General features: G+C 48.2%; 1 protein-coding gene across 1 annotated transcript in view; it reads right to left on the bottom strand.

The window, feature by feature from the left end:
- CDH17 (cadherin 17) overlaps positions 1–2,292 on the bottom strand; it is a 336,495-nt gene extending 334,203 nt beyond the window's left edge. Inside the window, exon 1 of the mRNA XM_085605267.1 lies at positions 2,052–2,292. The gene's annotated coding sequence lies outside the window, so the exon portion shown is untranslated. The remainder of the gene's footprint in view (positions 1–2,051) is intronic.
- Positions 2,293–12,557: the final 10,265 nt, after the last annotated feature.

The raw sequence follows: 12,557 nt of genomic DNA, 5'->3' as shown, positions 1-12,557 counted from the left end.
GTATCGGGCAATTATAATATGGAGTCCTACACTTGAAAACGATTGATACGTGAAATCAATATATTTGGGTGATAGAGGACTCAGGGCCCAATTTATATCTGCCTAAACAAGTTTAATCTATCTATATACGTATCATTGTTTTCATCACTGTTTAGAGGGTTCATTAAATACAGATATGAAATTACAAAGGTGCAGAAATACCCACGGTATCAGTCAGCGTGAATTAAAGTGCGGTGAGAGCGAAATATACAATTGATGTACACACAGATCACTAAAATGGCGAGTCTGAGTCTGAACCCATAAACTGAAAGCACCGTTCAGAAGAGGCCCTGGCGGTGACAGCATTTTAGATTGTTCTGGCTCTGGGGATTCACTGAAAGTGACGTGGATTTGCTTCCGGAAATGTTGTTTGCTGGCGAGAATTTCCCACGCGCGCAAGCCCAGCTTTTTCAACCAAGGATGACACCATTGGCAGCAGCAACTCTTTGCATTAAGTTTGCAATTGTCTTCTCCGAGAGATTTTAAAAATGGTGTGTGTGGTCATTTGCGAGGGGCTGCGTTCTGACAGAAAGTCCTCTTTGGGGTGCCGCACAAGTGCCTGCAGGGACAAGTGCCTGTGCACCGCTGTGCAAACACAGGTCATTCTCAAATAAACAGCTGAGTCTTAACCCCGCCCCCCACCCCTCCTGCTCATGGTACTTATGTAACTGTAGCATTGACGCAAGGGACAGCCAGAGTAAATCGCCCGAATTATGATTTATCTTTTATGGAAAAAGGACTTTTTCAAATGTAGCCCATTTCAATGAGTCTCCCTGTGTCATGAGTTTGACGTTTTGTGCACAGGTCGACACCCGGCGCTCGTTTCCCTTTTCCATCAAACTCTCCATGCCCTGGCCAGGGGTTTGTGGCAGTCTCAACACTAGGGCCCATGTCACACGTGAGCGCTGAAAGTGTGGCTTTAAACAGGTTGCTGCCACTGCTTAGGTCTGGCTGGTAGTAGGAACACAGTAAAGTAGCACTGGGAGCTTTAACAGCATGTGTGACCGAGGCTTGAAGAGAGAAGCACTCGTTGACCTGTCGAAAGTAAACATAGAGCATAACACAGTAACATAAATAAAGAAACACAACACAAACCATAGAAGGGAACAGGACCACAAAGCAGTCAAAACAGAACGCTACCCAAAAACCATAGTACAATACATCACTTGGCAAAAATGAAACAAAAAAAACAGCAGAACCCATCACCACCACAAAAAAAATGCTTCACAACAAATATGCACAAAGATTCTTGTCACACATAACCACATCCTGGCAGAGAGAGGCGCACTCTGGGTGGGAGGAGTGCGGTGCCACTCTCTGCAGCATGCGGGGCCTTGGCACAGTATGGACCAAGCACAAGATCTTCAATGTAACCCTAGTATCTACGGAAGCTGCTGAGGGCCACTTCCATTAAGGATGCTTGTGCCACGCGCCGCCTTCTCTTACCACCAAGGACACAAGCACACAAACGTGTTGTGATCCAGTCCTGGGTCTTGTTGTGCTGCACACAGGGCAGTAGGCATGGGTGTCTCCGGGGGAGGGGTTCTGGGGGGCTATAGGCGGGGGTGCTTGCCCACCCTTGGATTTTCCACTCGCCCTTTAATGACTACGCATGCCCCTGCCCTTTGACATTGTCAAAAACGGCAGGTGGATGGATGACGTTAGAATGATGCCCCCCTGAAAACATTCTGCGGACACCCACAGGGTGGGTACTGACTATGGGACGCCAGAGGAGCTGGTGCAAAGTCCATGACTCGCTGGTCCATACCAGGAATCCCTGTTGCCTCCTCTGGGGTTCAGGGCCTGGGTGTGCCACGCCTGGACTTTCCACCATTCCAGGTGCAAACAACGGCAGGTGTCTTACACTTCCCATTGTGGTTATCGTGAAACACACACAGCCTGTGACTGCGGGGAGCTTTGTATAGCGCTGGCCCAGGTGCGACGCAACAGAGCGCTGTCTGTAAAGGCAGAGCGCGAAAGCGACCCTTGGAGAGGAAGGAACGGGCTCTTACCTGGTCCAGGTGGAAATCCCGCCTCCGAATGACCGAGCCGCTCCTCGGGGCTCACAGGTGTCGTTGTGGAGCCGAGGTGTGCCGTAGTCTGCTTTCCCAGCTCACCATTAGAGTCCTGGCCAAACATTAACAGGAGAAATATGTTTTTATGGCAGGGTGGGGCAGGGGAGTTGTGCCACCTTTTCCCTCCAACTGTCAGCCTGCCTCTCTCCCGCAGCGGGTTTCGCTCTGTTGTTTCATCTCCCTTCTGTGCCAAGCGATCGTTTTTTTCATTACTTTGCAAACAAGAACTGAAGAAAGGCGCCACCTGGGTGGTGCAGTGTAGGGGGTTCCGATAATCCGAGGCGGTTTCTTGTTGTCACCCAGAATTGTAGGATAATGTATGTGGGTGTGAAGAGGCCCGTCTGCTATTTGTAGACACCGAGGGGCTTAGTTACAAGGGCATTGTGCAACCTGAACCTCAACTAAGGAGCCTTTCCGGTGGTGCAACCCCCTTGTAATGCCCCTCAGACTTTGGACGCTGTCTCACTTGTGAGGCTTCATTTGTGTACATGCACTTTTAATAACCTGTACACATACACACTTTGAAACAGATCGCGATAAACGTCAGCATTGCGGCTCATCACTCCTTGCTGGGAGGGAGACAGTTCTTTTCGCAGTCCTGTCAGTAAAGTCCTCATCACTCTGACTGAGTAAACGTCCGGCAGCCACTCATCACCTCTGTAAATCAGTTCACTTTTTATGCAGAGCTCTACACCTTTGACTGAACCCGGGCATCCTCTCCAAGGGTCACTGACTTGCTGCGCAGTCTGATCACTCGAACACAAGGATACTCCCTTCTGTGTAACCTGTGTAACTGTCCGTGTGTAAACTTCCTGCATGCGGCTAGAAACCGACCTTTGTGCACACCAACAACTGCTTGACCGACCCTTCCCGCGTTCCAAGTGTATACACAATGGCTGAGAAGCGCTGGCGTGTTTTGTGCACCAGATGCGTTTTTAAAGTTGCGATGGCAGGCTGAAGCCCAACAGTTTTGATGTCAAATACGTAAACAGTTCCCCTTAGCATGGACGTCATAGCATTCTTGAACATACAAAAACCCATAGCTATGGACTACAAGGCTTTCGATGTTCCATTCCTAAAAGGTTTCAAACTATGGCACTGGGGAAAATCTATAAAAATAGTTTCACTCCAGCATGAAAATTATGATTTTGCATACCGACCCGAGACTGTTTTACCAACTGCTCATTAAAATATTTTAAAATATCAACTTCAGGCTGTTAGGATTTCTTGCGGGGTGGAATTATTTGTCCCAGCGTGCAGTCCAGCCCAGGATATCTGACAGGAGCACAGTATTGGTCAGACACATTGACTTGTACTTAAATGTCTCTGGTATATGGTATTTTGTGGAATGTTTAGTTTCATGCTTGGGACTGAACAATGAACGTTTATAGGAACCAAGGGCCATATGTACAAAGACTGGCAAAAAATATCGCTAACGTTAGTTAGCGGCAGTTTTCTTACCGCCATGTACCTCTGAAAACTGTCGCCATGTTAGCGACGTATTTACAAGCCGTCGATACATGGCGATAGCTTCAGGGATGGGCGGCGAGAACTGCTGCTAACATTAGCTTGATGGCGATAGGAATTCCGGCATTAGCGGGCAAAAACCAACGAAAGGCCTATTAGTGGCAAAAAACGCACGTTGGTCAGCCCAACATGAGTTTTTTTTGCCTCTATTGGAAAAAATAACCTATCAGTCGACCTCCAATAGAAAATGGGCAAAAAAACCAATGAAATGCAGAATGGAGCAGCCAGGGCCAAGTGCAGCACACATCAACAACAGCCTCAAGCCACCCAATATCCAGGATGACCAGGATGAGAGCCTGGACGCCTCACTGGACCTTCGCCTGGAGCCTGGATGAATGGCTGGACCTGCGTCTGGAGCCTGTGTTCCTCCTTGACCTGGGTCTTCAGCCCGGATGCCTCGCTGGACCTGCATCTGGAGCCTGGAGTGGGATGCGAGGAACTGTGGAGTCGATGAGACTTGGCAGCAGACATTGAGGCGCGGCAATCGCACGTACCTTGTGGTGAAGTCTGGCAGGTCGCATGGAGACACGTTGCTGACCTGTGTGAGAAGACCGCCTTGAGCCCCTTGGAGCTGTGAATGGTAGAGGCGCTCCTGCGCACCAACGTAATGAGTTCTGAATCACATACTATGATCCACCACTACACCGGGGTGCACAGAGGAGATTACCAATGGTGGGCGGCACCTCTCTGCATCAAATGCCGCATGATGTTGCGCTGTCCGGACACTGTGGATGGTGAGGCCCCTGAGCTGCGCCGAACTTGTGTGGCGGGAGCGCAGCAACTTCACACCTAAGGGGGCCCTGCTGCATCAACTGCATCGGGAGGTTCATCAGCGGACTTGTCGGCGACTGCTGTACCAAGACTAGTGAAATCCCATCTGGCTGAGGCTCCTGCTGGCTGAGTCACAGATTTGGAGAGAGTGCAGCGGATTGCGCCACAGAGTCAATGTCCGGGTAAGGAGTAAGTGGGGCGCGTAGCGGAGTAGCCCAGGCCTAGCACCTGTAGATGACGCACACATGATGATAACTTCCTGATGTAATAGTGCTATGTTTCCTTTGTGTGGGTTGCTCCACTCATGGAGCAAGGCAGAGGCAGAGTGGCATGCCCACTCAAGTGCGCAATGACTGTTTCGCCTACTCACTCAGGCTGCCCAAAGCAAGTCATGCACACTGTCCTGTTCGCAATGCAGCCTGCATTACAGCCTGCATGGAGAACATGCCCACCCCTCCAGCCCATGTCTGAATGCCTTGTCCCGTCGCCAATGACCAATCCCAACGCCGCATTGCAATTGGCTGTCTACTTCCTGTTCCTGGAAGCAGACTCAGGAGAGCAGGAGCAATGAAGACACGGAACCCGGCCTGGAGGTAAGATTTCTCTCATTTAAATATTTACAACGCTCACTCACACTCACACACCCATGCGTCTACGCTCCATCCAATGTCTTTTCCAGCGTTTCCCACTTCCCAGTTGTCCAGTCCCCCCCGCAGCACTTCTCAATGGCGGCTGCTGTGCAGCCATGCACAGCGTGCGTACCACTGGTGTGCCAAAGGTATATATGAAGTTACGACGCATACCATTACATCGCACTCCATTACAATGCAGACTAATATTAGGCATATTGCAACAGTAGGGAAGGTGTTGGATAGCGGAGATGTAAATATTACAATTCCCACTTCAGTGAGTGCAACCCTAAAACTTATCCTCGCACCCCAAAGCAAACACTGAACCCTAAAATTCATCTTTCAGGCCCCCAAAACACACCCTAAGAATCATATTTGACCCAAATGCACACCTAAAGTTTCATAATTGACTCCAAAACACACCCTAATTTTCAAATTTTGCCCATAAAACACCCCAAATTTCATCTCTGACACCCAAAACCCATACCCACCCTAAAACTTACAAATATCCCATTACTGACCTCACAATGCGTTGTAATGGAATGCGATGTAAATGCACCTGCGTTGTTGGGGTTGCGTTGTAAAGGCATTACGATGTAATGCCTGCGTTGTAATGGACATCTCCCGTGCCAAAGGCAAGCCATAGGCAAGCCCGTCTGCATCCGTCTGCCCCTGGAATGCGCTCAGCACCAAGCACCCTTCCTCTCGGACACTCCACCGCTACAACGCCAGCACCTTCCTCGCCATCAACCCTGGACGCCACATCGCCTGCCAGGACCAACCTCTGTTCCGGACCAGACATCGCCATCACCATCACTAATGGTTACTAAATAAACCGCAAGGACCACCCCTACCGTCCAGGACTAGGCATTGCCATCACCTACAGAAGCACACTCCGACTGACCAAGCACTCTAATGACCCAACGGTGACCAAGGAACACCTCAACTTCCAGATCCGGACCAACCCCAAGCCCTTCCTCTGCGGCACCCTCATCTGCAGGCCCCTGGCCCATAGACCCCCATTCTCCGATACCATTGTAGACCTCATTGCACCCCAGACTCTCCTATCCACCAACGACATCCTACTCGGTGAACTCAAGTTCCAGCTGGACAACCCCAGTGACCAGAACACCACCCCCTCTTGGGGAAGCTCCCCAACATCAGACTCCAGCAGCTAGTCACCACAGCAAGCCAAATAGCAGGACACACTGTTGAGCACGTCTCCTCCGCCAATGGGAACTTCGACTACAGCCACACCACCGGACTCTCCTGGACTGACCATCATTGTATACATCACGTCTTCACCATACACCACTGCCGTCCTCACCCCCCCTCTCGCAGTTGGATCAAGGCCACCAAAGAACGTCTCGTCAACTCTCTCAGCACCACCACTCTGCCAACGCTTCCAGGCGATTACACCGCAGCGCGCGACCGCCACCGATGGATCTCCAACTGGACCGACACCCTGGCACTCCTCAAGAACGACACTGTGTCAGTACCTTATGCCTGCCATCAGGCAGCCGTAAGGGTGATGCAGTGCCACAGGGATAGGCTAGCCCCATGCATTGCTGGAGTTGCATCATGGTTGTGACACGACTGCAGCAATGCGTGACTTTGGCGCAGACAGATACGTCAGGATTCCAGACGTATCTGCTATTACTTGCATCATGGAAATCTGTCTAGTGAATACAGCGCATCCATGGTGTTGCAAGAAGGCAGAAGTGAAAAGTGTTGCAATGCTGTCTTGTCGCAGCGCTGCAACACTTTTCATGACTGAGGCCCAGGAATGCGCACTATCTTATTGATGGTACGCATTCCTGCCCTGTAGTTTTGTTGCAGTGCAGCGCAGCAACATTGCTTGCAGTGCTGTCCAGCACCAAAACCTGCTGAAAAGCGGCCCCAAGTGTTATCTCCATTGTAAGACCAGCTTTTTTCTGGTCTTTAAAAAGTGGCTCTAACTGCAGTTAGCAGCAGTGGTGTTGGTCCTCCAAAGTTCAGGGATCCCCTTGTAAATATCGTGAAGAGAAGTTAGCGGCCATTTTTGCACGGGAACACCTCCATGTCATTATCGCTGGAATGTTACGGTGTTTTTATATTTACCGGGGTGCTCCAGGTAGACACTGAGGCCCAGATTTAGTAACATATTTCATCGGGTTGGTTTGAAGATTTTGTGATGTAAAATGTATGACGGGATTTACTAAGCAGCCCAAATCCTGATTTGCGTGGCTTAGTAAGAAAGGTAACGCCGCTCAGCTCACAGCTGTCTTACATTACCTTGTGTTGGGGAGGCGTTCCATGGGTAGAGCATGGCCGAACCGTGTATCCACCCAGGGAATGGACAGAAATCCAGATTAATGTAAGTATGTAAACCTGGGTTTGCGCCAAAATGGTGCACCTTCCCAAGGCTGGTGTAACAAGGAGAAATGTCTATTTCTCCTTGTTACTCCATGTTTGCATATGTGCTGCATTCTGCACATATACAAAGAGAAATAAGCCTCTAAGAATAGTTTGTTGTGCAAGAAAAAAGCCTTTTTGCATAAAAACTATTCTGCCCACAATGGAGGCACCCATGCACCGTGGCACAAGGGTGCCTGCATTGGCTCTAGGCTTCCAAAAGTGTGCCAAACGCAAGGAGAGAGCAGAAGTTCACCATATCTTTGTAAATGTGGCACATTTCTGCTCTTTTCTTTCACACAATGCAGCGCAACATGTTCGCCTGCTGTGGTGCATTGCGTGAAAGTTCAGTAAATCCCTGCCCTTGTCTCTTTACCAGCGATGCCAAATGCATTTACATTTTAGTAAGCTGCAATTATATGGTAAAACAGAAAGTTATGCATCAGTCTCGAGATATAAATGATACTGTTCACAGTTTCACGATTTACATGTCTGTTCTCTTCAGCAGTGGCATAAAATAACTCTTCAGTGTTTAAATTCTGAAAATAATTGCATCGTTTCAGGCAAAAAAGATTTTTTTTTTAAATGGGAATTTCTGATCAACACTATGACACTCCACCAGGTTCGCTCCCTGTAAAATGTTTATATGGGCCTAGTAGTTAATTTGTAAAATAATGACCCCTGTGGCCAGAAGCCTGTTAAATGTAGCACACCAAATACTAAGGATGTGTGGTCCGAATCCACCTCGGACCTCTTTAATCCGCTATCAGACACTCCCTGCCCTCTTCATCTCACACTTACAGGTTCCTGCGTTCTCCCTTGGCTGCGGTTTTAGCACCATTCGCGCCCTCCTTATTTCATGTTTGTGTGTTTCTACCTCACTTGCTCTCAGAGTCGGACACAAAATAGGCCCAGGCACCAAAATAAAAGTGGCCTTCATTCGGGAATCAGACAGCTAAAAAAAGTTGTAATATCAGGTTAATCAAGAGTAAAAAATGGCCAACCTGGCTATAAAGCAAGCCCAGAACTGCTAAAACCCGGCCCATAGACTGATCTGTCAGACCAGCCCGACGGGCGCTGCCTGACCGGCCAGTCTGACCCTGCTTGCTCCGGGGAAATGTCTGATGAGGAAAACTAAGTGTTGGTTCACAAAAATGAGTGCTGGTGCCCCCCCCCCAACAGCAGTCAGCTCAAACTAAGCACTGCATGGGCCAAAGCTGTTGTCCAGAAGGCCTGCTCAACATTTACTGTTGGAAATTCCATAAACTCAATTTGCAACAACGCATCACACACAAGATCACAATTGAAGTTTTGAAGTGCAGTCACATTTTATGTCCAAAGCACAGCCCATAAGGATATCTTATTCGGATCATAGCACACTTCGCCTGATCACACAACTGACTACAGGTGCCCCCATCCACACTGACACATGAACGATACTGCATTCTTTGTGTGGTCACAAAATGTACTTATTGATGGGTTTATGAGCTTTGTAAAGGGTTACCTTTTGGTTACTTCAGAGAGCTAACAGAAATAAAAACAAGATGCAGTTTAGAGACCAGAAGAGGAAGTTGGAGTCAAATGTGGTGAGTCAGTGCCTGTGTGCGACATTCGCAGATCACAGCTGCTGCTCTGTGCTGAGTCCAGTTACAGAAGAGGCGGGATACTTCAAATTTCAATAGTTTCCTGAACCACTTTCATTTTTGGTAAAATCTCATTAGGGTCAAGGACATTCCAAAGTCTGGACCCTTCTGTGACCACAGGTCGGTTGCCGCGTTTGATCCTCTTGCAGAATGCTGGCGATTCAGATGGGTAGAGAAGGTATTGAGTGGAGCACTCTGGCTGGGGGTAGAGGGTTGTCACTTTCTGCAGGTAAAGAGGACCTTTCCCAGTATGCTTTATGGATGATGGAAATTATTTTAAAGGTAATGCTAGCATCTACAGAAGGCCGATGGAGGGATTTAAGGGCAGGTTTGGTGTGATCTTTCTTGGAGAGGGTAAGGGACTTGCTAACTAGCTGGTTCCCATGTCTTGGGATCATGGCAGCACGTTTGTTGGGAAGGCCAGAGTAGATGTGTTTACATCAGTCTATGCATGCCATGACAACCACGCTCATCTGCTCAACCCGGTGGTCCTTGTGGGCTAGTGGGAGGATTTTTCAAAGACAGGAGAACTGCATGTCCATGTCCTTTGTCACTGCAATGATATGGAGTGCACAAGCAGCTCTGAAGCACCATGGTGGATGTGATCACTCAGGGACCAACCCAAATTGAATTTATACGGGGACTGCAGAGTCAATCTCCTATAGGACACTAAAGCTAGAGAAAGAGAAAGTAACTGCAGTCAAAAGCATTGGTGGCTGGTGACATTTAAATGTGGTGAGGCGTAAAATTATTGCCGTACTGCAGTGTGGTGTGCGTGCGCAGTGAGCGTGCCCAAACAACCTACGGGGGTTCGGGGAGGTTCCCCCCTTCGTGAACATTTGGAAAATAGAGAAGATAAATGGTGCATTTTCAAGCAAATTTGAGGAAGCAGGAAGCTAGTTCAAACAAGAGGACAGAGTTCTTTGTAACTGTGACACTAAGGAGCAGGGAAGTCAATGTTTCTAAAGGAGTATCAGTGAATGGTCATGGGGTGAAGTAAACACTCACTGGGTTGTAATTTTGTGGCAATGTACAGACATTTGTAATACCTTCTCTACATCTCTTTGCAGTACTAAACATACACCTTGCAGAACCAGCCACTAAGTGATGTTGAGAGAGTCGAACATCCCATTTCCTTAATGTGATTTAAGATAAGGAAGGTACTCGCCTGGAAAGTTGTTTTCCAAGAGGCAAAAGTAAAACAAGTGTAAAAGTGAAATTTCACATTCATGCTAACGGAAGGTCTGCAGATTTCCTATGACGCAAGCATTCCACACTCATATGGTTAGGGAATACAGGTGTAGGCCAGTGACACTATTACAATCATACATTTCCCTTGTACATGCTGCACCTATGCCTGTGGGGATTTTTTGACTTCTTCCCAAATCCTGCTCTTTAGACCTGGACGTGGGCTGCCATGTTGCATTTATCCTGTGATTTCCGTTGTGCCAAGCCAAGAAGGTGGAGTCTTTTGACAAAACTATCAAGATCGGCTAATTTAGGTAAACTGTAGCTGCCATGCTATATCTGATGAAGGTGAGTAATAGTGAAAACATGCACTAATAACTTATTCTAAAATGTAAAGAGGAATGGCTCCTAAGTGGAATGGTTCATAAGAGTAACCAGTTTATAAACAGGGCAACCTAGCTTCGGATCTTAGATCGATCAGGGCAACAGGTGTGCCTGGTGACACACAAACTTGCCGAGGTTTCCAAGCTACAATAACCGAGAATGTTTCTGTGATTTTTAGTGGTTTCAACTACTGCCTCTGCGACTAAATTAAGGCAAACTGTACGGCTATTTTTGGAAAAACTATCCCTAACCGCCAACTTCTATGACTAATTTTAAAGTAATTGGCTGGTTTTTGATAAATAATCAAACATGCGGAATTTCAGGAAATAAATGTAAATCCAGTATTTGTAAAGCGCGAACAGCTACCCGAAGGAATCCCGGCGCTGGGGAACGTCGGGAAGATTAAGCAAGCTATTGCCCAGAGTCACATGGTGCTCGGCTGATCTGCCGTCGGTGCCGGGGATCGAGCCTTGAGCCCCAGATTCCAATGTCAGTTGCCCTGGCCGCGACGCCGCACCTCTTCCCGCTATTCCTTGGGTATATGAAAATACATAAACAATTGTTGTGATTTGTGAAATGCTTTATTGGACCCAGTAAGTTGGCGATGTCACAACACTTATATCCCACATACAGCAGAGACAGAGCTATTTGCATCCCTTCACACTCCTCGATTTTGAAGTGGGAGGGATCAAATCTCTGATGCAGAGTGAAGCCAACCTGGGCCATTGAGGGAACGGGCAGAGGGAGAGGCTTGCTGATATGCAATACAGAGATCAAAAGATTAAAAAATAACAAATGCCCACTTAAGTGCCAGCATACACACAAAACTAACCCTGATCTGGGAATCCATGCCAGAGAAGGATAAACGTAAACGAGCAGCGAGCTCGCGCCCTTGGCATGCTTTATTGTGAAATGTTTGTTAGGGTGTGCGTTGGCAGTGTTTCTCTGACAAAGAGTAAGACTGGGATTGTGGGCATGAATGAGTCATAAACGTGGAGCAGAAAAGCGCGATTTATGGAATGACAAATGTCCGGGGCGACCTAATCAAATAACCTAATTATTTCATCTGTCATTCTGTGCGCTTGCGTTCCTGTGCTCGCGTAACTTTCTGATTTGGTTCAGGAGGGTCCCGTAATCTGACCTTCTGCCCCTGCACTGAGCTCTTCGACCCTCACAGACAAATCACTACTTTGCATGTCTCAAGGAGAAGGTGGGGCCAGTAGTGTAGACGGGAGACCCTTGTTCTAGCATTGAGGTCTCTTTTTATTAAATACAGTTTGATCTTGGTCAAATGTTTCCATGTCCTTTTGCTTTGTTTCGATTACAAGTTATTTCTGTATTCTTTCTATTATGCCAAGAAAATACACACATTTTCGAATTAGATTACTAACAATCAGCAATACTCTAACGGTACATACAAGCAATATAAGACGAGCTGCCTGGGTGTAAAGACATTGAAATACCCAATCACGGCTCACGGGAGGTGGGGCCAGGGAATTAAATATAAAACAAAAAACTTACCTCACAGCCAGTCCGCGCCACCTCAGCTCCCCTTGGCGCCTTGACAAACGGCACTGGAGTGGACTGGCAACCCCTCTCAGCCAATCCTGGCGCTGCCAGCAGCGCCAGGATTGGCTTAGGGCACGGTTACTACTCGCCCGCCTGCCCATTAGGAGACCGAGGTTTGAGCTTTTGCTCAACCCTCGCTCTCCTAATGGGCATGTACCAGCCAGAGCAGACACTAGTGCGCATGACTAGGCACGGCTGAAGAATTCGCCGACCTTCCCCACTCATGCGCACTTGTGCTACTGCCTGCTGCCCCTGGTCTGACAATCATGTCAGTCAACATGACGCCGGACCTCCCACCTCCTTCAGACTCTGAAGGGGGTGGGCGGTCCGACGTCATG

Source organism: Triturus cristatus, chromosome 5_1 (assembly GCF_964204655.1).
Source record: "Triturus cristatus chromosome 5_1, aTriCri1.1, whole genome shotgun sequence".
Taxonomy (NCBI): Eukaryota; Metazoa; Chordata; class Amphibia; order Caudata; family Salamandridae; genus Triturus; species Triturus cristatus.
The sequence above is the reverse complement of the archived record's forward strand: the minus strand, read 5'-3'. Positions and strand labels throughout refer to the sequence as shown.